We start from the raw sequence: 21,598 nt of genomic DNA, 5'->3' as shown, positions 1-21,598 counted from the left end.
ATATCCGTAGACGTCCATCCGCTCGATATATTTTGAAGCGAGACTCGTCCGACCAGGCAACATGTATCCAGTCATCAACAGTCCAATGTCCTTGTTGATGGGCCCGGGCGAGGAATAGAGGTTTGTGTCGTGCAGTCGCCAAGGATACACGAATTGGCCCTCGGCTTCGAAAGCCCATATCGGTGATGTTTCGTTGAATGGTTCGCACGCTGACACTTGGTGATGACCAAACGTTGAAATCTTTGGCAATCTGCGGAAGGGTTGCCTTTCTGTCACGTTGAACGATTCTCTTCAGTGGTCGTTGGTCCCGTTCTTGCAGGATCTGTTTCCGGCCGCAGCGATATTGGAGATCTGACGTTTTATCGGATTCCTGTTATTCACGGTACACTCGTGAAATGGTCGTAAGGGGAAAATCCCCACTTCATCGCTACCTCGGAGGTGCTGTGTCCCATCGCTCGTGCGTCGACTGTAACACCACGTTCAAACTCAAGATACCCTGCCATTGTAGCAGCAGTAACCGATCTAACAACTGCCACTGACACTTGTCGTCTTACATAGGCGTTGCCGACGGCAGTGCGGTATTCTGCCTGTTTACATATCTCTGTATTTGAATGCGCATGCCTATACCAGTTTCTTTGGCGCTTCAGTGTATTTTTACCGACCGAGGTAGAGAACCGTAAAAAGAATGCCGCAGGGGGCGGCACTGGGCAAAGTGGCAGAATGTCTGACGTGAGTGAATTTCGGGCACGCCCTCTGCTTCCGGCCACCCCCGCTTTCCAGGGAAACAGTGGAGCCACGTGTGTGGCGATAACGACTCGACACAGCTCGGCGGAAGTGTAGGGACTCAGAGCGGCACTAGGGGTCCTCTGACAGCGGCGTCGCTCCAGCTCTTTTCTCGGAACCGTCTCTGGAAGCTTCCGGCACGGTTTTAAGTAAAAGCTGCGCGTAAATTCCTTTAGTCCATCCTCCAACAGCCACGCAAACGGACAGCATCCGCAGTTCGCGCTTCGGACCACGAAGCTGTTGCGACCGTATGGATAGAGGTGTCCAGGAAACAGAGCCAGTGGGTGTGGTGACTACTGCCATTGTGATCACAGCCTGATAGTTTCCTCTCGCACCGTCCACTACAGGTAACTACGGAAACATGTTGTTGTTGTGGTCTTCAGTCCTGAGACTGGTTTGATGCAGCTCTCCATGCTACTCTATCCTGTGCAAGCTTCATCATCTCCCAGTACGTACTGCAGCCTACATCCTTCTGAATCTGTTTAGTGTATTCATCTCTTGGTCTCCCTCTACAATTTTTACCCTCCACGCTGCCCTCCAGTACTAAATTGGTGATCCCTTGATGCCTCAGAACATGTCCTACCAACCGATCCCTACTTCTAGTCAAGTTGTGCCACAAACTCCTCCCCAATTCTATTCAGTACCTCCCCATTAGTTATGTGGTCTACCCATCTTATCTTCAGCATTCTTCTGTAGCACCACATTTCGAAAGCTTCTATTCTCGTCTTGTCTAAACTATTTATCGTCCATGTTTATCTTCCATACATGGTTACACTCCATACAAATACTTTCAGAAACGACTTCGAGGCACTTAGATCAATACTCGATGTTAACAAATTTCTCTTCTTCAGAAACGCTTTCCATGCCATTGCCAGTCTACATTTTATATCCTCTCTACTTCGACCATCATCAGTTATTTTGCTCCCCAAATAGCAAAACTCCTTTACTACTTTAAGTGTCTCATCTCCTAATCTAATTCCCTCAGCATCACCCGACTTAATTCGAATATATTCCATTATCCTCGGTTTGCTTTTGTTGATTTTCATCTTATATCCTCCTTTCAAGACACTGTCCATTCCGTTCAACTGCTCTTCCAAGTCTTTTGCTTTCTCTGACAGAATTACAATGTCATCGGCGAACCTCAAAGTTTTTATTTCTTCTCCAAGGATTTTAATACCTACTCCGAATTTTTCTTTCGTTTCCTTTACTGCTTGCTCAATATACGGATTGAATAACATCGGGGATAGGCTACAACCCTGTCTCACTCCCTTCCCAACCACTGCTTCCCTTTCACGTCCCTCGACTCTTATAACTGCCATCTGCTTTCTGTACAAATTGTAGATAGCCATTCGCTCCCTGTATTTTACCCCTGCCACCTTAAGAATTTGAAAGAGAATATTCCAGTCAACATTGTCAAGAGCTTTCTCCAAGTCTACAAATGCTAGAAACGTAGGTTTGCCTTTCCTTAATCTAGCTTCTAAGATAAGTCGTAGCGTCAGTATTGCCTCACATGTTCCAACATTTCTACGGAATCCAAACTGATCTTCCCCAAGGTCGGCTTCTACCAGTTTTTCCATTCGTCTGTAAAGAATTCGTGTTAGTATTTTGCAGCTGTGACTTATTAAACTGATAGTTCGGTAATTTTCACATCTGTCAGCACCTGCTTTCTTTGGGATGGGATAAAAGGTCGATGTTCATTTATTCATATCTAGAAAATAGGAAGCAGATTGTTTTCTGACAGGTAGACTGTAAAGTGGTGAAGGTAGGGGTGTGGGTGGGAGTGCGAGGGTGGAGGGGCAGTTCAGTAAGGCTCTGTTCTGAGTCCACTGCTTTTTAACCCTTGGATGCAAGAGTGGCGGGACTAACAAAAATCCACGAGAGGGGTCTGTGAGACCATTAGCTTAAAACAAACACTAAATATTGGCATTGAAATAAATATTATCAAATTTTGATCTGGTTGGGGACACAGAATGAAAAAGAAGATATTTATTATGATATTGTGAACTCTGTTTTATTGTGATATGAAATACAATATTATGTATTACTCTATAACTTTCCAGAGTCGAAAAGCTGTCAGTTTTACTGATCCATGCCAGAATATTTGCTCATTAAAAATAACACTCTGCAGAAATAATTTCACTACGTTCTTTGCATATATCATTTGCGCATTTGCAGAATGTTTGACCACATTCCTGTCTAGTACATATGGGCACATGGAGCATCTGCGTTTTGGTGATCTTTCAGTTTCCGCAATCTTCGTCTGTTGCAGGGTAATTTCGCAACGTTATCCATATGAGAAAAGTTCTGCTTTTATCACCTAATACATCCAATAGTTTGTCCGTAAGATAAAATACGATCCTCTTGACTAACCCTTTCAAGAGTATATAGTATCTTGTAGCCAAACTTCCTCTCACTTGTTAGGTCTTTAATCTACAGTGGTGCTTTGTTGCAGAGACTTAGCAATATGACTCATTTGTTCTTTTTGGCCTTTTGGCCACACAACACATAACCATAAAATTGTCTTTCAGACGAAAATGGTGATTATAAAAGTTCCCTGGACGTGAAACTCTTCATTTCGAGTGGATGTTCCTTTTTGTTTGGTTACAGTATCTGTTACTGGGCCAGGTGGAATTTTCAGACATTGTACACTTTTATTCTGCTCACTGTTGCCGACCGGAGTGGCCGAGCGGTTCTAGGCGCTACAGTCTGGAGCCACGCGACCGCTACGGACGCAGGTTCGAATCCTGCCTCGGGCATGGATGTGTGTGATGTCCTTAGGTTAGTTAGGTTTAAGTAGTTCTAACTTCTAGGGGACTGATGACCTCAGAAGTTAAGTCCCATAGTGCTCAGAGCCATTTGAACCATTTGAATCTTTTCTTGATCAAAGAATTCTTCATTTACAAGCTATTCATTAACAGTTGATTGAAAGTTTTGGTCACTTGAGCTGACTTTTGATGTTCTTCTGTCTCTTACAGGTAGTATAGTATCTATGTCCTAAGTAACGACTAAAAGTGTCGTACATACCAATTCTGTTTATGATACGAAACTTATGTTCATCTGAATGGGAAGAATGAGAAGCAGACTTACCTTCAAGTCAGTACTTATACGTACCTTCTAGAGTATTTCTGACCTCTGAACAAAGAGTATAATTCAGCGAAATTAATAATTGTTATCAGTACTCGAGCTACTTTAACACTCCATTCAAGTAAAAGATAAATCAAGTATCGGAAAGACGCCTGGTTAGCCAAGACGTCTTAAAGTCTCCTGTCATGCATTATGCGTGAAGGATTACAAGATTCATAAAATAAAGTGATTAATTTGACTTGAAACAAACAATGTTCCTTCCGAAGAAAATCAACTGTATTTCCTAGGATTATACAGGACAACAACTAAAATAAACAAATTTCAAGAGAATTTCTCGTGGAAATGAAATATAGCCGGTTCTAGAAGACCCCCGTTAAGCATCCAAGAGTTAAATATGAGAGTGATTTTCCACAAAACATTGCAGGAAATTAAAAAAATCGATTAAAAATTACGGAAGTGTCTTTGTCGAAGACACGGTACGTACTACTGTCAACGATATAGCAAACACTGTACTCGCGTAATTGGCACAAAATACAATGCATACAGTTTCTGTCAAGGAACTCGTCTAGATTTTTTTTTTTTGGTCAAGCGTGAGTAGAGAGTATAAACTTAGCTTGCTGACTGTAATTTCATAGAAGCAGTAGCTGAAAATCCATGTGTATCATCAGTCAACAACCTTTTAGGGCCATTTGTTCATACTATACGGGAAAATATCACATGTCGTCTAGTACGTTTCCATTCTACCGGGTAGTCCTGTTTTCCACTGGACGTGTTTTCATAATCTCAGTTTCCCTGTAATTTCTCAGAATGAATTTTCTGTTGTATAGCATTAAAATACATATCTGTTCTTTTGTTCCAGGTTGCACCAGAGGTACGAGAGTTGGACTGTGCGCCGTGCTCAGTGGGTAAGTGCGTGTAGCTGCACCTGTCTGGCTGTTAGATATTATACTGGTCTTGTCGCAATACAATGTAATTACAACTAGATGATAACCGATTTCACGTCACTAGCAACCATCCTCGTATATATTGAAAGAAACTGAAAAATTGCCTTTCAGTTAATGCGAAACGCTTGTAACAACAGCTAACTATGTTGTGACCAGCGTTTTAATCCTTCATTCCGCACTTATTTTAAAACACCATTTTTTAAAAATTGTTCAAGGCTATTGAAAAAAATAATACAGTCTTAAATTGACAAAATCTTTTTTATGTTAATAGAAAACTGTGAGAAACTTATCATATTCACTGTTACGTGAAACTTTGCACTTACGCAGAACCCTGTGAAAATGATACCATTAATAAACATCTATTAAGTAAAAAAACATTATTTTAAATACCAGATGAACAGTATTTATGACAGAATTAATGGTACTATCGAAAACGGACGGATGGCACGTGGCTTTAGATACTATAGAATGCAAAAAAGCAGTTTTTGTCTTTTTTTCGTTGTGGATGACGAACTCCAATTTAAACTGGCGATTTATCTGGCAATAAATATGCAACCAATCGCTTTTTTAAAATATTTATTCAACCATGAACATGTTTTCCAGACAATGGTTCAAATGGCTCTGAGCACTATGCGACTCAACTTCTGAGGTCATCAGTCGCCTAGAACTTACATCTACTTAAACCTAACTAACCTAAGGACATCACACACATCCATGCCCGAGGCAGGATTCGAACCTGCGACCGTAGCGGTCACGCGGTTCCAGACTGAAGCGCCTTTAACCGCACGGCCATACCGGCCGGCTCCAGACAATGAAGGCTCATCATCAGATGAAGTAGATAGTGTCGGAAGTTCCATGCGGCTTTTCGCGGATGATGCTGTGATATACAGAGAAGTTGCAGCATTAGAAAATTGTAGCGAAATGCAAGATGATCTGCAGCGGATAGGCACTTGGTGCAGGGAGTGGCAACTGACCCTTAACATAGACAAATTTAATGTATTGCGAATACATAGAAAGAAGGATCCTTTATAATATGATTATATGATAGCGGAACAAACACTGGTAGCAGTTACTTCTGTAAAATATCTGGGAGTATGCGTACAGAACGGTTTGAAGTGGAATGATCATATAAAATTAATTGTTGGTAACGTGGGTGCCAGGTTGAGATTCATTGGGAGAGTCCTTATAAAATGTAGTCCATCAACAAAGGAGGTGGCTTACAAAACACTCGTTAGACCTACACATGAGTATCGCTCACCAGTGTGGGATCTGTACCAGACCGCGTTGACAGAAGAGATAGAGAAGATCCAAAGAAGAGCGGCGCGTTTCGTGACAGGTTTATTTGGTAAGCGTGATAGCGGTACAGAGATGTTTAGCAAACTCAAGTGGCAGACTCTGCAAGAGAGGCGCTCTGCTTCGCGGTGTAGCTTGCTCGCCAGGTTTCGAGAGGGTGCGTTTCTGTATGAGGTATCGAATATATTGCTTCCCCCTACTTATACCTCCCGAGGAGATCACGAATGTAAAATTAGAGAGATTCGAGCGCGCACGGAGGTTTTCCGGCAGTCGTTCTTCCCGCGAACCATACGCGACTGGAACAGGAAAGGGAGGTAATGACAGTCGCACGTAAAGTGCCCTCCGCCACACACCGTTGGGTGGCTTGCGGAGTATAAATGTAGATGTAGATGAAGGTGTTACAAGAACGTAATGTTGTGGACCAAGTGTAGTCATATGCAGTGCTGATGCGGCTGGCGGAAATGAGGGAAATTTAGCAATCGGTGACGAAACTTTACGAACCCGAAAGTCTTTCATGCTTTAGGTATTTACAGTGCACTGCCTTCTGGTATCCATATCAGATAGCTTCTTATAGCGTACATTATTAAGCTTCGTACACAAATATACACAGTATTTAGCTGCACTAGGTTTTACACTGACTCACAGAAAGTAAACACTGGATGTTTTTACAAGGAATATGGTCATGATAGATATCCACCATATATAGTGGTTCGAAAACATGTTCATGGTTGAACAAAGAGTTAAAGAAGCGACTGGTTGCATATTTATTACTAGATAAACCGCCGGTTTTTGTCTTTATTTAAACATAAGGTACGGCCGTTGCAGTTTGCACATTATTCACTCCTCGTTCTACACTGGCTAGTGATCAAAGGAATCTAATCTTATATTCTTTGGAAGTAACGATGTTCCCCGGTGTTTACGCCCGTTGATCTCTATTTGGTCTGTGCTGCGTGGTCTACTGCGCTATTTTTCTCCGGAACCAATCTGGTAAAGAACATGAGCCAATTTAGTTCTAAACTTATGGTTCATTGGCATGTCTGCTGTTGTTCTTTCAGTGAGTAGCCTTCTGTAGAGAATCGATGAAATTTATTACAATCATATAAATCACATGGAGAATCAAACATAAATGACATCGCTTGGAATTAATCTTTTCATGACATCTGGCAAGGGCCTACATAATAAATCTACATTTCCCATATGTGAGTCGTAAATAGAAACTACAGCAGTACATTCTGTCATTCTGCATTCTCTCTTCTTCCTGTCAAACATTTTCATTGCAGATTTTGGCAGCTCGCCGACAGAAGTAGACAGAAAATAGACGATATATTGTCAATAAAAAATCGAGGAAATTTCCGCTTTGCCAACGTTATTAATGTGTTCCTCAGAATACAAGCACTTTCGTATTCTGTTCCTTTGGATCGTTCCCACAAAATGAATAGCCAGCTTGAATAGGCATACAACCAGATCTAGAGAGTTCTGTCAAAATAGATCCTGGATTTCTGGTCGTATGGAATTCCGTTAAGAAATGAATCACAACGTTTCCAAATGCTGCCATATCTGGTTCATTATGAAATGAAGCACTGTACATTTTCCTTTTTTTCAAATGATTCGATTTTTATGTAGCTTTGAGTGATTTTAGAAACTTTTAGTATATCAGCAACAAGTTATATTGTTATTTTTATTGTTTTGTATGGTTTTATAGACCAGATTAGCATGTATTCTTGGTTTTCAAATGGTCTATTGAAATGTCCATTGAAATTTCAATACACACACCTTGTGTGTGTTTTGTCGAGTGGTAATACGTTAGTAGAGAGCTGTGGAAGATTTTTCGTTGTGTGCTCTCGAGTCTGTTGAAAGTCGCCGTGTTTATTTGCTGGTTCGTTTCGCAATCTCCCCAGCGTCCTTCCAACTCCAGATCGACGTTGTGTATCTGAAACTGAATGACTAGAAAGAGTAATATTTACGTTCGAGTCTCACGTAATTATTTATCAGAGATGAGCACTCGTTTATTTGTTCGCGAAACACAACTTCTGCTCTTGCTATCCAGTTGTAACATGTAATATTCACAAATTCCCTTCGTCTTTATTAGAGCAAGAAGAAAATCAGAGTTATTTACACTCAACAACAGACAAAATAAAAATCAGAGATAATGCAATGATAACATATACTTTTCTTATGGAAGGAGAAACGTCTTTGGTTCCTACGCACAGCACAGTATCTGATAGTTATTTCCGTAATAATATATGATTTTACAAAGTTCATTATCATCATCCTCCATAAATTATTTGAATTATATGTAGTATCAGTAATATCAGGCTCGCTACCACTATCTGCTGATTTCAGAACATTTACAGTTATAGTAGTATCTTCATCCGAATCGTCAAATCAAAGTCATTTTCAAAATACGGCAATGACAACACTTGAACCAGCATGAGAAACTAGAATGAGGCATAATAAAGGAAACCCTAATTTGTTATTTTTTGACTGTGGGTAGCAACATTACTACGCGCTACTGCACATATGCAAACAAAATTGATTCATGTAGTACTTCCGTATTTATTAGCAAAAAATTAAAGCTGAACTGGACAGTATACTGTGGAAAGGCTGTAGAAGCATTATACATATTTTGCGTTCAAGTGTTCTTGCTCGCGAGTACCAACAATCACCATCAAAAGAGGGCAGAATGCGCCAGACACGCAGCAGCACACATTGTCACGCCATGAGCTCAGTAACTCGTTCTGGCTTTAGATCCTTTTCAATCATCTTCATAAAGTAACACTGCTCATCTGTAAAATCCAGTTTTCAGTGTTAAACGTCAAGGACACCGATGAAAAGAGAACTGAAACTTTGCTTTTCACATCTACAAAGCAGCGCAGTGCTGTGTTTATACTGACAAGCTACACTTAGTACCCATGTTGTGATTTATACTGTACTTGGCGTACAAGGGCGTCCAAACCCGTGGCAGGGGGGATCCGCCCCCCCCCCCCCCCTCCCATAGCTCGTAAGGTAAAGAAAATAATACAGTGCAGCCAGGTGTCTTTCTTTCAAGAAAATGATTAGAAGTCGGTATTACGTAGGTTTTTAACAGGTTGCAACTGCAACTTATATATGGCTGCTTATAAGTCGCCATTCGCCTTCAAAAATTTAAAAAATACACTTTTCCCCAAGTCTTTATTTACAATTTTTAATGTTTTAATACTTTCATGAATAGTGTATATTTTTTCAATATTGTTAGGCTGTTTTCGACGTTAAATGGAAGGTAATTTTTCTGTTTGTTTCCATACACCTGAAGATGGTTGCTAGTGAACCGAAATCGCTCATCATCTAATTGTAATCACATTTTATTGCGATCAGTACTATTAAAAGCTACAAACATTGATTCCAGCTCATGGTCTAGCGATTAGGTTCGCTGGCTCCAGATCGCGCGGTCAAGGGTTCCATTCCTGCTGGGTTCTAAGATTTTCTTCGCCTTATTAATGTGTGTAAATACAAACAAATACAAATGCAAAACCCAATACAAATACAAAGCTGACCTACATTACTCTAGTCCTAGTTTTATTATTGACAGTGTTCTCTTTCTGCAGTTTTTGCATGGTATTTTTCACAGTGTTCATTGCACAGGTAACGTACGCAGTCTTTATTCGGATTGTGAAATCTCTTGTTTTGGCAGAACTTGTGGTGGAACCCACGTGTTGCATATCGTGTTACCACGTTGTCGTAGTTCGTAATTTGCCTTTTTTCACTCTTCTGTTATGACAGCGCCGGCTGGAAGTCGTTTCAGGTAAGAGTTGTGTTTTTCTGTGAGTATTTGGCGTGTGCTTTCCCCGGCCGTGGTGTTGGGCAGGAGTATCTTCATTCTGATGTCTTCTATGAAGAAGCTTTTTGTGTTTAAGACGTAAACCAGTGTCTACATCTACATAGATACTCCGCAACCCACCATACGGTGCGTGGCGGAGGGTACCTCGTACCACAACTAGCATCTTCTCTCCCTGTTCCAAACAGAACGAAGGAAAATGACTGCCTATATGCCTCTGTACGAGCCCTAATCTCTCCTATCTTTGTGGTCTTTCCGCGAAATGTAAGTTGGCGGCAGTAAAATTGTACTGCAGTCAGCCTCAAATGCTGGTTCTCTAAATTTCCTCAGTAGCGATTCACGAAAATAAGGCCTCCTTTCCTCTAGAGACTCCCACCCGAGTTCCTGAAGCATTTCCGTAACACTCGCGTGATGATCAAACCTACCAGTAACAAATCTAGCAGCCCGCATCCGAATTGCTTCTATGTCCTCGCTCAATCCGACCTGATAGGGATCCCAAACGCTCGGGCAGTACTCAAGAATAGGTCGTATTGGTGTTTTATAAGCGGTCTCCTTTACTGATGAACCACATATTCCCAAAATTCTACCAATGAACCGTAGACGATTATCCGCCTTCCCCACAACTGCCATTACATGCTTGTCCCACTTCATATCGCTCTGCAATGTTACGCCCAAATATTTAATCGACATGACTGTGTCAAGCGCTACACTACTAATGGAGTATTCAAACATTACGGGATTTTTTTTCCTATTCATCTGCATTAATTTACATTTATCTATATTTATGGTTAGCTGCCATTCATTACACCAATGACAAATCCTGTCCAAATCATCTTGTATCCTCCTACAGTCACTCAACGACCACACCTTCCCGTACACCACAGCGTCATCAGCAAACAGCCGCACATTCCTGTCCACCCTATTCAAAAGATCATTTATGTAGATAGAAAACAACAGCGGACCTACCACACTTCCCTGGGGCACTCCAGATGATACCCTCACCTCCGATGAACACTCACCATCGAGGACAACGTAGTGGGTTCTATTACTTAAGAAGCCTTCGAGCCACTCACATACTTGGGAACCAATCCCATATGCTCGTACCTTAGTTAAGAGTCTGCAGTGGGGCACCGAGTCAAACGCTTTCCGGAAGTCAAGGAATATGGCATCCGTCTGATACTCTTCATCCATGGTTCGCAAGATTTCATGTGAAGTTCAGTGTAGAAGGCGCTGTCCTGTCAACGCCCAGGATTCGTTTCATATAGCGGGATTTGACTTTCTCTAGTGTTACTAAGTAATTTATTTCCAGTTTGTCCCAAATTATGTGGATCCTGTAAGCTGCTACTGGTGCTACGGCCGTTTTAAGTAGTGCCTTCGTCGTTCTTATTGAGAGTTTTTCAGGCCGTTGGATGTTATAAATTGCCTTTATTGCTGCTGTTGCTCTTTCTTTCACATATGCGTTGAATAACATCGGCGCTGTTTTCAGAGTGACTGACATATTTGTACTTTTCTACTACTTCTAGTGGTTTGTCAGTTGAGCACCTTTTGTAGCTCTTCTTTGTCTTCTGAACCTGTTACCATGCCATCCGCATAAAGCAGGGTTGCCATTCGTCCAATATATCGGGACCGTCGCCGTAATGGACCTTCTTGTCCCGACATTGGCAACAGCGCTGCCGCAGTGGATACACCAGTGCCCGTGAGATCACCGAAGTTAAGCGCTGTCGGGCGTGGTCGGCACTTGGATGGGTGACCATCCAGGCCGCCATGCGCTGTTGCCATTTTTCGGGGTGCACTCAGCCTCGTGATGCCAATTGAGGAGCTACTCGACCGAGTAGTAGCGGCTGCGGTCAAGAATACCATCATAACGACCTGGAGAGCGGTGTGCTGACCCCACACCCCTCCTATCCGCATCCTCCACTGAGGATGACGGCGGTCGGATGGTCCCGATGGGCCACTTCCTATAGACGGAGTGGTTTTGTCCCGACATTCCGACCAGACATAATTTAGTCCAAACTTTGCAAAATGCTGTTACAAGCTTGGCTCAAGTACTGAAGTGGCGCCATCTGTTACCGCAACATGTAAATGCACCCTCAGTTTTATTTATCTCAACAAGTTTCTATTGACAAGGTCGCCTAACAATTTTTTGACGCCAAAGACAGACCACCTAAAATAATTACAGATTTTTTCAGTAGTCCGACCAGTGAAATTTACTTCATGTTCCTGCAATCAAACTTGGCTCTGTTTGAAAAAAATACTAAAAAAGCATGGAGAAGAATAAAGTCTCGGTAATTCAGATAAGAAATACATTATGAGATTTTCACTCTGCATTGGAATGTGCTCTGATATGAAACTTCCTCGCAGATTAAAACTGTGTGCCGGACCGAGACTCGAACTCGGGACCTTTGCCTTTCGCGGGCAAGTGCTCTACCGTCTTCACAGCTTTACTTCTGCCAGTACCTCGTCTCCTACCTTCCAAACTTTACGGGGCGTGAGTCGTGCTTGGGTAGCTCAGTTGGTAGAGCACTTGCCCGCGAAAGGCAAAGGTCCCGAGTTCGAGTCTCGGTGTGGCACACAGTTTTAATCTGCCAGGAAGTTTCATATCAGTGCACACTCCGCTGCAGAGTTAAAATCTCATTCTGGAAACATCCCCAAGGCTGTGGCTAAGCCATGTCTCCGCAATATCCTTTCTTTCAGGAGTGCTAGTTCTGCAAGGTTCGCAGGAGAGCTTCTATAAAGTTTGGAAGGTAGGAGACGAGGTACTGGCAGAAGTGAACCTGTGAGGACGGGGCGTGAGTCGTGCTTGGGTAGCTCAGTTGGTAGAGCACTTGCCCGCGAAAGGCAAAGGTCCCGAGTTCGAGTCTCGGTGTGGCACACAGTTTTAATCTGCCAGGAAGTTTCATATCAGTGCACACTCCGCTGCAGAGTTAAAATCTCATTCTGGAAACATCCCCAAGGCTGTGGCTAAGCCATGTCTCCGCAATATCCTTTCTTTCAGGAGTGCTAGTTCTGCAAGGTTCGCAGGAGAGCTTCTATAAAGTTTGGAAGGTAGGAGACGAGGTACTGGCAGAAGTGAACCTGTGAGGACGGGGCGTGAGTCGTGCTTGGGTAGCTCAGTTGGTAGAGCACTTGCCCGCGAAAGGCAAAGGTCCCGAGTTCGAGTCTCGGTCCGGCACACAGTTTTAATCTGCGAGGAAGTTTCAAGAAATACATTGATCAGCATACAAAAATGTCTGAATGAAAGGAAGAAGTTTTGTTGGCGTGCAAACCAAGATGAATTTGAACAAATTAAAGAATGAGAATCCTAAGAAATAATTAATATTATTAAGAAATTTGAGGAAGATACAATGGCTTTCTACACCATAGCATTTGATTACTTATAGGAATTAGCTATTTCTTCTAACAGATATCAAGCATTTGAGTGGATGACGCTCTACGAAACCCCAGATTGGGTGACGACTGAAAATACTGTTATATACCTCACTAAAAATAGTGTGAAGATTTCCGGCGACTATTATTTGCAGGAAGAGCTTTTTGAAAATTTAGCGTGACTCCCAAGAATGGAATTCTAAATACTTCCTGGAAGAAAGGTGAATTTATTTTTTAAGGAAACCGAAAATCCTGAATTCAAACGACAATTGTTAAAATTATGCGACTATTTCTTTTCTAATCCCGCACACGACGCCAAGGTAGAAAGATTATTTTCGCTGATGTCGGCCCAGTGGACTGAAGAAAGAAACCAACTGCTGCCAGAAACAATGGAATCAATCTTACAGTACCAGTTTAACTACAAGCTGACTTCCACGCAGTTTTATAAATACGTAAAAGGGAAAAAGAACTTGCTGAAAACTTGCCGAAAAATGTCGTGCCGCAATAGGTTCCATGTAATTGCGTTATAAATAAAAAGTAATTATATTAAATAAATCTTTTACTTAATTTCGACACCCCCGTCTGAGAGTGTCCCGACGAGATCCCAGCTAGAAATGGCAACCCTTAGTATGAATGTTGCTGAGCTGTCTACAATGATCTTCGTGGTGTCTACTGTCATCATGTTGAACAGTGTCGGATTGATCGGGTGTTTGTGCTGTCGTAATTCTTTCATCTCATCTTTATTGATGCGCGAGTCGACGAAGCGATACAGATTGCTGTGTACGTTACGACGTCAGGCTGTACAAATTTAGTTGACTGTTAGCCAAGCTCATTTCGTTGGCACATTTGTAAAAGATATAATGTTATCAGTTATGTGTCATTAGCCAACATACACCTCAACAAACAAGAAGTAATGTAAAATGTGTCAAATAAAATAGAGGTCTGAAGGAAATTAGGAAACTATGGAGAGCTTCTATACTGTCGATGACACTGTGGGAACTTAGAACCATTGATTCTACCCCTCCCCTCCCCCCTTCCCAATAATATCGCTGCCCTACTGAAGGGAGAGCAACTGTGTCTTTGCCAGATCAGTTCTCTGTAGTACACGCTCTATGCTACACGCATTGCGTATACGCTGCAAGAATAAAAGTATTCATAGTAAGTGACGGAAGTACGAGTGATTATTTATCATCTTAATTACCACATCCGCTCCCCACTACCTACAACACAATGTGATGTCAGTAAATCTCAATGCAGACACCCATAATGGCTCATATGTATTGCACTTGTCAATAAAAAATAACAAAATACACACGTCATCATTTCGTTTCTTGTTGCACTATCAGACGGAGTAATCATCAGAGTGTCATATTTTATTCATGTTTTTGTAACATTATATTGAAACTCCAATTAGGCATAAAACGACGTTACATCTGCTATGATCATTACCTTATTCTCTAGTCTGGAAGATAAGGTTCTTTAGTACCTGATGTACGAAACTCGTACACTAACTTCACAAAAACGTCATGTTGTTGAAAGTGGCATGTAAATAAGGAAAGATGAAAGCTAACCTTCTAGAGAGTAAAATAATACTCGCAGTACATATAAGCATAGTACAGTAGTCGAATTAAGTCGGGTGATACTGAGGGAATTAGATTAGGATGTCTCTGAGCACTATGGGACTTAACATCTGAGGTCATCAGTCCCCTAGAACTTAGAACTACTTAAACCTAACTAACCTAAGGACATCACACACATCCATGCCCGAGGCAGGATTCGAACCGGCGACCCTAGCGGTCGCGCGTTTCCAGACTGAAGCGCATAGAACCGCTCGGCCACTGTGGCCGGCATTTGATTAGGAAATGAGACACTTAAAGTAGTAAAGGAGTTTTGCTATTTGGGGAGCAAAATAACTGATGGTGGTCGAAGTAGAGAGGATATAAAATGTAGAGTGGCAATAGCAAGGAAAGCGTTTCTGAAGAAGAGAAATTTGTTAATATCGAGTATAGACTTAAGTGTCAGGAAGTCGTTTCTGAAAGTATTTGTATGGAGTGTAGCCATGCATGGAAGTGAAACGTGGACGATAAATAGCTTAGACAAGAAGAGAATAGAAGCTTTCGAAATGTGGTGCTACAGAAGAATGCTGAAGATTAGATGGGTAGATCACATAACTAATGAGGAGGTATTGAATAGAATTGGGGAGAAGAGAAGTTTGTGGCACAACTTGACAAGAAGAAGGGACCGGTTGGTAGGACATGTTCTGAGGCATCAAGGGATCACAAATTTGGCATTGGAGGGCAGCGTGGAGGGTAAAAATCGTAGAGGGAGACCAAGAGGTGAATACGCTAATCAGATTCAGAAGGATGTAGATTGCAGTAGGTACTTGGAGATGAAGAAGCTTGCACAGGATAGAATAGCATGGAGAGCTGCATCAAACCAGTCTCAGGACTGAAGACCACCACCACAACAACAACAACAACAACATATAAAAACATTTGTACGACTTCCTGTCATTGCAATAATTGTTGCGTAAAGCATGTACATTCTAGACCCGAACAAAATGTCGCCGAATGATAATGTCACAAATCTGGTGATACATAATCAGGCAATTATACTATTAGTTCTTTGTTCAATCAAGCAGGACCACAGACTAATATATAGAGTGTCACACTCTTTCTTGGGATACCGTTCGACAGGTGGAACAACACTAGCGCTCAAAGCCGTTAGAAAGCACTCACATGCGTCATAGGGAAAGTATTTGTCTTTCATTATTTTCTGCTTAATTAACAATATAGTTTTCATATTTATTCGTTCCCATCCGTTGGTAAAAAAGAGTTACGAATTATCGTGAAATACATTTAAAAACAGCCGAATTACACTGATTAGCAACAACTTATTCATGAAGAAATACTTTCGAATATATCTGTATTTGCAGCTTATTCCACTGAGAACAAGAGAATATAAACACGTATGTAATGTATGAGAAGAACATATTTCTGTTGTTATTGTGATTGGCATTTTTCTTGACACTTAGAATTTTTTGTGGAGTCTAATGAGTCATCTATTCTTGGACTTCACTCGACTTTCTAACATACGAACATTTTTGTAGATGTAATTACTTTTACTTCAAAGGCGAATGTGTTGAAGATTCTTGCCGTATGTGGGTCTCATTTAGCAACAATTCTTGAATTTGTTTCTTCTGTGTTGGGAAACAGTTGCTTTGCTTTTAACGATTTATTACCACGTTTGTGTGGTTTTTCCTTAAGCTATAGATATGGTGGCACCTTTGAAACGTTGAATAATGTAATATTACATTCCATATAGGTTTCCTACGTTCTACATGCACTGATTTGGCTGAAAGTGTAGCGAACAAAACTCCGCTTTGTTGGGTAGATATACGACGTCTTTCTGTAAAAGGTCATGTCTTCTGATGTATACTAGCAATTTTTTGTTATTAAAGGAAAAATGACATTATTCAGTAAACATCTGAACAGAATCGTAAATACTGTATTGGAAGGTACCATTTTGTGCCTCCCAGGATCCTTAGGAAGCCAAAGAATGAGAAATGTGGTGTAATTTTTGGTTATTGTCTACTTTCAAGGCACTACATACAGAACCTATTGGAAAACCTATGCTATAAATCAATATAACGTTGGTATTTGCGCTCATCCGATATCGTATTCAGAAGTGTTACGTGCTGGTCGCTTCGGGCGATAATATTGCTGTAGGTAACAAAAAATGGACGAAATTTTGCGACTGTTACGTTATACTGTGGCAAAATCAAATTGCTATAATGAAGCGACCTCAGTGAGAATGACGCAATAAAGATACCTTTGTCGCGGAAAAACAAAAGCACAAATTATTGTGTTACGCAACACAGTTCTTCCTAGGCTACTGCAACGTGCCGCAGACGTGTTCGCTATTAATATGCATTTTGCACAGAGCTAGCTTCTGACGCGACGGTTGTGACCTTGACGTCTGGAAAAGCTTGGGAACGTGCTTGTCCAGTGTGGTAAGAAATAAACTGTATACTTGCAGAAGCCAACAGAAATTAACATTTTGACCGCAAACTGCAGGTGCGAAGGTGAATAATATTTTCCAACAGCAGAATATTAGCAACTTGCGGTTACAGCATTAGGAATTAAAAGAATGTTATGAAGAGAAACGAATAGTTAAAAGGAGTGGTAAACACGTGTGTATCACATTTCGCATCAAGTCGCCGGTTCCCGCGCTGCTTCGCATAATCAGGTAATCTCATTTCTCACTCGTGTCTATACATGAAAACCATGTATTCAGACTACATCTACATCTACATCTGCAACTACAACTACATCTACATTCATACTCAGCAAGCCACCTGACGGTGTGTGGCGGAGGGTACCTTGAGTACCTCTATCGGTGCTCCCTTCTATTCCAGTCTCGTATTGTTCGTGGAAAGGATTGTCAGTATGCCTCTGTGTGGGCTCTAATCTCTCTGATTTTATCCTCATGGTCTCTTCGCGAGATATACGTAGAAGGGAGCAATATACTGCTTGAGTCCTCGGTGAAGGTATGTTCTCGAAACTTCAACAAAAGGCCGTACCGAGCTACTGAGCGTCTCTCCTGCAGTCTTCCACTGGAGTTTATCTATCATCTCCGTAACGCTCTCGCGATCACTGAATGATCCTGTAACGAAGCGCGCTGCTCTCCGTTGGATCTTCGCTATCTCTTCTATCAACCCTATCTGGTACGGATCCCACACTGCTGAGCAGTATTCAAGCAGCGGGCGAACAAGTGTACTGTAACCTACTTCCTTTGTTTTCGGATTGCATTTTCTTAAGATTCTTCCAATGAATCTCAGTCTGGCATCTGCTTTACTGACGATCAACTTTATATGATCATTCCATTTTAAATCACTCCTAATGCGTACTCCCAGATAATTTATGGAATTAACTGCTTCCAGTTGCTGACCAGCTGTATTGTAGCTAAATGATAAAGGATCTTTCTTTCTATGTATTCGCAGCACATTACACTTGTCTACATTGAGATTCAATTGCCATTCCCTGCACCATGCGTCAATTCGCTGCAGATCCTCCTGCATTTCAGTACAATTTTCCATTGCTACAACCTCTCGATATACCACAGCATCATCCGCAAAAAGCCTCAGTGAACTTCCGATGTCATCCACAAGGTCATTTATATATATTGTGAATAGCAACGGTCCTACGACACTCCCCTGCGGCACACCTGAAATCACTCTTACTTCTGAAGACTTCTCTCCATTGAGAATGACATGCTGCGTTCTGTTATCTAGCAACTCTTCAATCCAATCACACAATTGATGTGATAGTCCATATGCTCTTACTTTGTTCATTAAACGACCGTGAGGAACTGTATCGAACGCCTTGCGGAAGTCAAGAAACGCGGCATCTACCTGGGAACCCGTGTCTATGGCCCTCTGAGTCTCGTGGACGAATAGCGCGAGCTGGGTTTCACACGATCGTCTTTTTCGAAACCCATGATGATTCCTACAGAATAGATTTCTAGTCTCCAGAAAAGTCATTATACTCGAACATAATACGTATTGCAAAATTCTACAACTGATAGACGTTAGAGATATAGGTCTATAGTTCTGCACATCTGTTCGACGTCCCTTCTTGAAAACGGGGACGTCAGTTAGCAATAGGACGAAAAGATTTTTGAAGAACTGACATAGCTTACTATCAAGTGATTATTTTAAACTAATCGAAGAAATTAGAAATAAACAAAGCAATATACTATTACAGACAACTCATCCCGCAGTCTTAAAAAAATTGTAGTAACTGCACGATATCCACAAAACTTTGCGGTCAAAATTACACAAACTGTAGAGGATACGAAACTCACAGCAATGAGATATATAATTGATGGTCAGAAATGAATACAGATTTTTTATTGAGATGTACAACTTAACACCTGATAGTGCGAGGGCCGTTCAATAAGTAGTGCAGCACATTTTTTCTCTAAAAGAAAGTTGGTTCTATTCAGGATCCCAATACACTGTATTATTCTCCATTCTACTGAGGGCCTGTATGCCTGCATGGTACCACTCCAAGTCGAAGCCAACGTCTACATCTCCATCTGCAAATCACATTTAAGTGCCTGGCAGAGGGTTCATCGAACCACCTTCACAATTCTCTATTATTCCAATCTCGTATAGCGCGCGGGAAATATGAACACGTATATCTTTCCATACGAGCTCTGATTTCCCTTATTTTATCTTTGTGATCGTTCCTCCGTATGTAAGTCGGTGTCAACAAAATATTTTCGCATTCGGAGGAGAAAATTAGTCACTGGAATTTCGTGAGAATATTACGTCGGAACGCAAAACGCCTTTCTTTTAATGATGTCCATCCCAAATCCTGTATCATTTCTGTGACACTCTCTGCCATATTTCGCGATAATACAAAAAGTGCTGCCCTTCTTTGAACTTTTTCGATGTACTCAGTCAGTCCCATCTGGTAAGGATCCCACACCGCACAACAGTATTCTAAAAGAGGACGGACTAGCGTAGTGTAGGCAGTCTCCTTAGTAGGTCTGTTACATTTTCTAAGTGTCCTGCCTATGAAACGCATTCTTTGGTTAGCCTTCCCCACAACATTTTCTATGTGTTCCTTCCAATTTAAATTGTTCGTAATTGTAATTCCTAGGTATTTAGTTGAATTGACGGCTTTTAGAGTAGACTAATTTATCGTGTAACCGAAGTTTAACGCATTGTTTTTAGCACTCATGTGGATGTCCTCACACTTTTCGTTATTTAAGGTCAACTGCCACTTTTCGCACCATTTCGATATTTCTTCTAAACCGTTTTGCAATGTGTTTTGGTCTTCTGATGACTTTATTAGTCGATAAACGCTTCAACAGCGTTCCCATCATTACTTCCCGCGGAGTGCACACTTTATTGGCCAGGCAGGTGGAAGTCGGAAGCTGCAAGATCTGGGCTGTAGGGTGCATGAGGAAGAACATTCCAGTGAAGTTCTGTGAACTGCTCTCGGGTACGCAGACTTGGAGAAGCTCGTCTGTGTTTTTGTGGCGACATTTCTTCAGTTTCCTGAGGGTAGCCAATAAATTTCCGAGTTCATCATTGCACCATCAAACACTATAATCCCTTCAGAGTCCCAGAAGATCGTCGCCATGACTTCGCCAGCTGAGGGAGCGGCTTTGAGCTTTATTCGTAGGAGAGGCGGTGTTTTGCCACTCCATGGATTGCTGTTTTGTTTCCGGTTCGAAGTGATGAACGCCATGTTTCATCGCCTGTGACGATGTTCGACAAAAAGTTGTCACCAGCAATCAACGTAACGCGTAAGGAACTCCGCACGGACGGTCCTTTGTTGCTCATTACGGTCTTCCACTAGGCGGCGATAAACCCAACGGGCACACTCCTTTGAGACCGTAACTGGTGGACGAGTGTGTCAGCACTACGAGACGTCCAGTTGAGCAGCGAGATGTCTGATCCACCTCGAATGAGACTGTCCTCACGTTCCAACATTGCAAGACAGAGCTGTGTGCGGCCAAACGGCAAGCGGAAGATCGAACACATTTGCGCGAGATTACTTCGATTAAGATACACATCTCATCCAACGACTCACCGTGCTTTTGTTCACTGCCAGGCTGAGTACACATTCTGCAAGTGCCTATGAGAATCTCGAATGCTCTGATTTTCCGTCAAAAGAAACTTAACGACAGCTCTTCGCTTGAAACGCACCCCCCTTTACAGACGCCATTTTGAACGCTACATATAGCTCGGCCACCTGTCGGAACTTTATAAAACTATAGGGGCTGAAAAGGGAATGTTCCACGATGTCCACAACAAATTTCGAATTTTTTAAACCGAAAGCGCCCGAAAAAAATATATGTGTTGCGTTTCTTTTTCAAAGCCTCTCGTTGTTGTTGTTGTGGTCTTCAGTCCTGAGACTTGTTTGATGCAGCTCTCCATGCTACTCTATCCTGTGCAAGCTTCTTCATCTTCCAGTACCTACCGCAGCCTACATGCTTCTGAATCTGCTTAGTGTATTCATCTCGTGGTCTCCCTCTACGATTTTCACCCTCCACGCTGCCCTCCAGTACCAAATTGCTGATCCCTTGATGCCTCAGAACATGTCCTACCAACCGATCCCTTCTTCTGGTCAAATTGTGCCACAAACTCCTCTTCTACCCAGTCCTATTCAATACCTCTTCATTAGTTATGTGATCTACCCATCTAATCTTCAGCAATCTTCTGTAGCACCACATTTCGAAAGCTTCTATTCTCTTCTTGTCTAAACTACACTCCTGGAAATGGAAAAAAGAACACATT

The 21,598-nt window shown here is 41.8% G+C and overlaps 1 protein-coding gene across 1 annotated transcript in view; it reads left to right on the top strand.

Moving 5' to 3' along the window:
- LOC126428420 (peroxidase-like) overlaps positions 1-21,598 on the top strand; it is a 346,222-nt gene that overhangs the window by 231,680 nt on the left and 92,944 nt on the right. The window contains exon 4 of the mRNA XM_050090348.1: positions 4,727-4,772. The gene's annotated coding sequence lies outside the window, so the exon portion shown is untranslated. The remainder of the gene's footprint in view (positions 1-4,726; positions 4,773-21,598) is intronic.

This window comes from Schistocerca serialis, chromosome 12 (assembly GCF_023864345.2).
Source record: "Schistocerca serialis cubense isolate TAMUIC-IGC-003099 chromosome 12, iqSchSeri2.2, whole genome shotgun sequence".
Lineage (NCBI taxonomy): Eukaryota > Metazoa > Arthropoda > Insecta > Orthoptera > Acrididae > Schistocerca > Schistocerca serialis.
The sequence above is the reverse complement of the archived record's forward strand: the minus strand, read 5'-3'. Positions and strand labels throughout refer to the sequence as shown.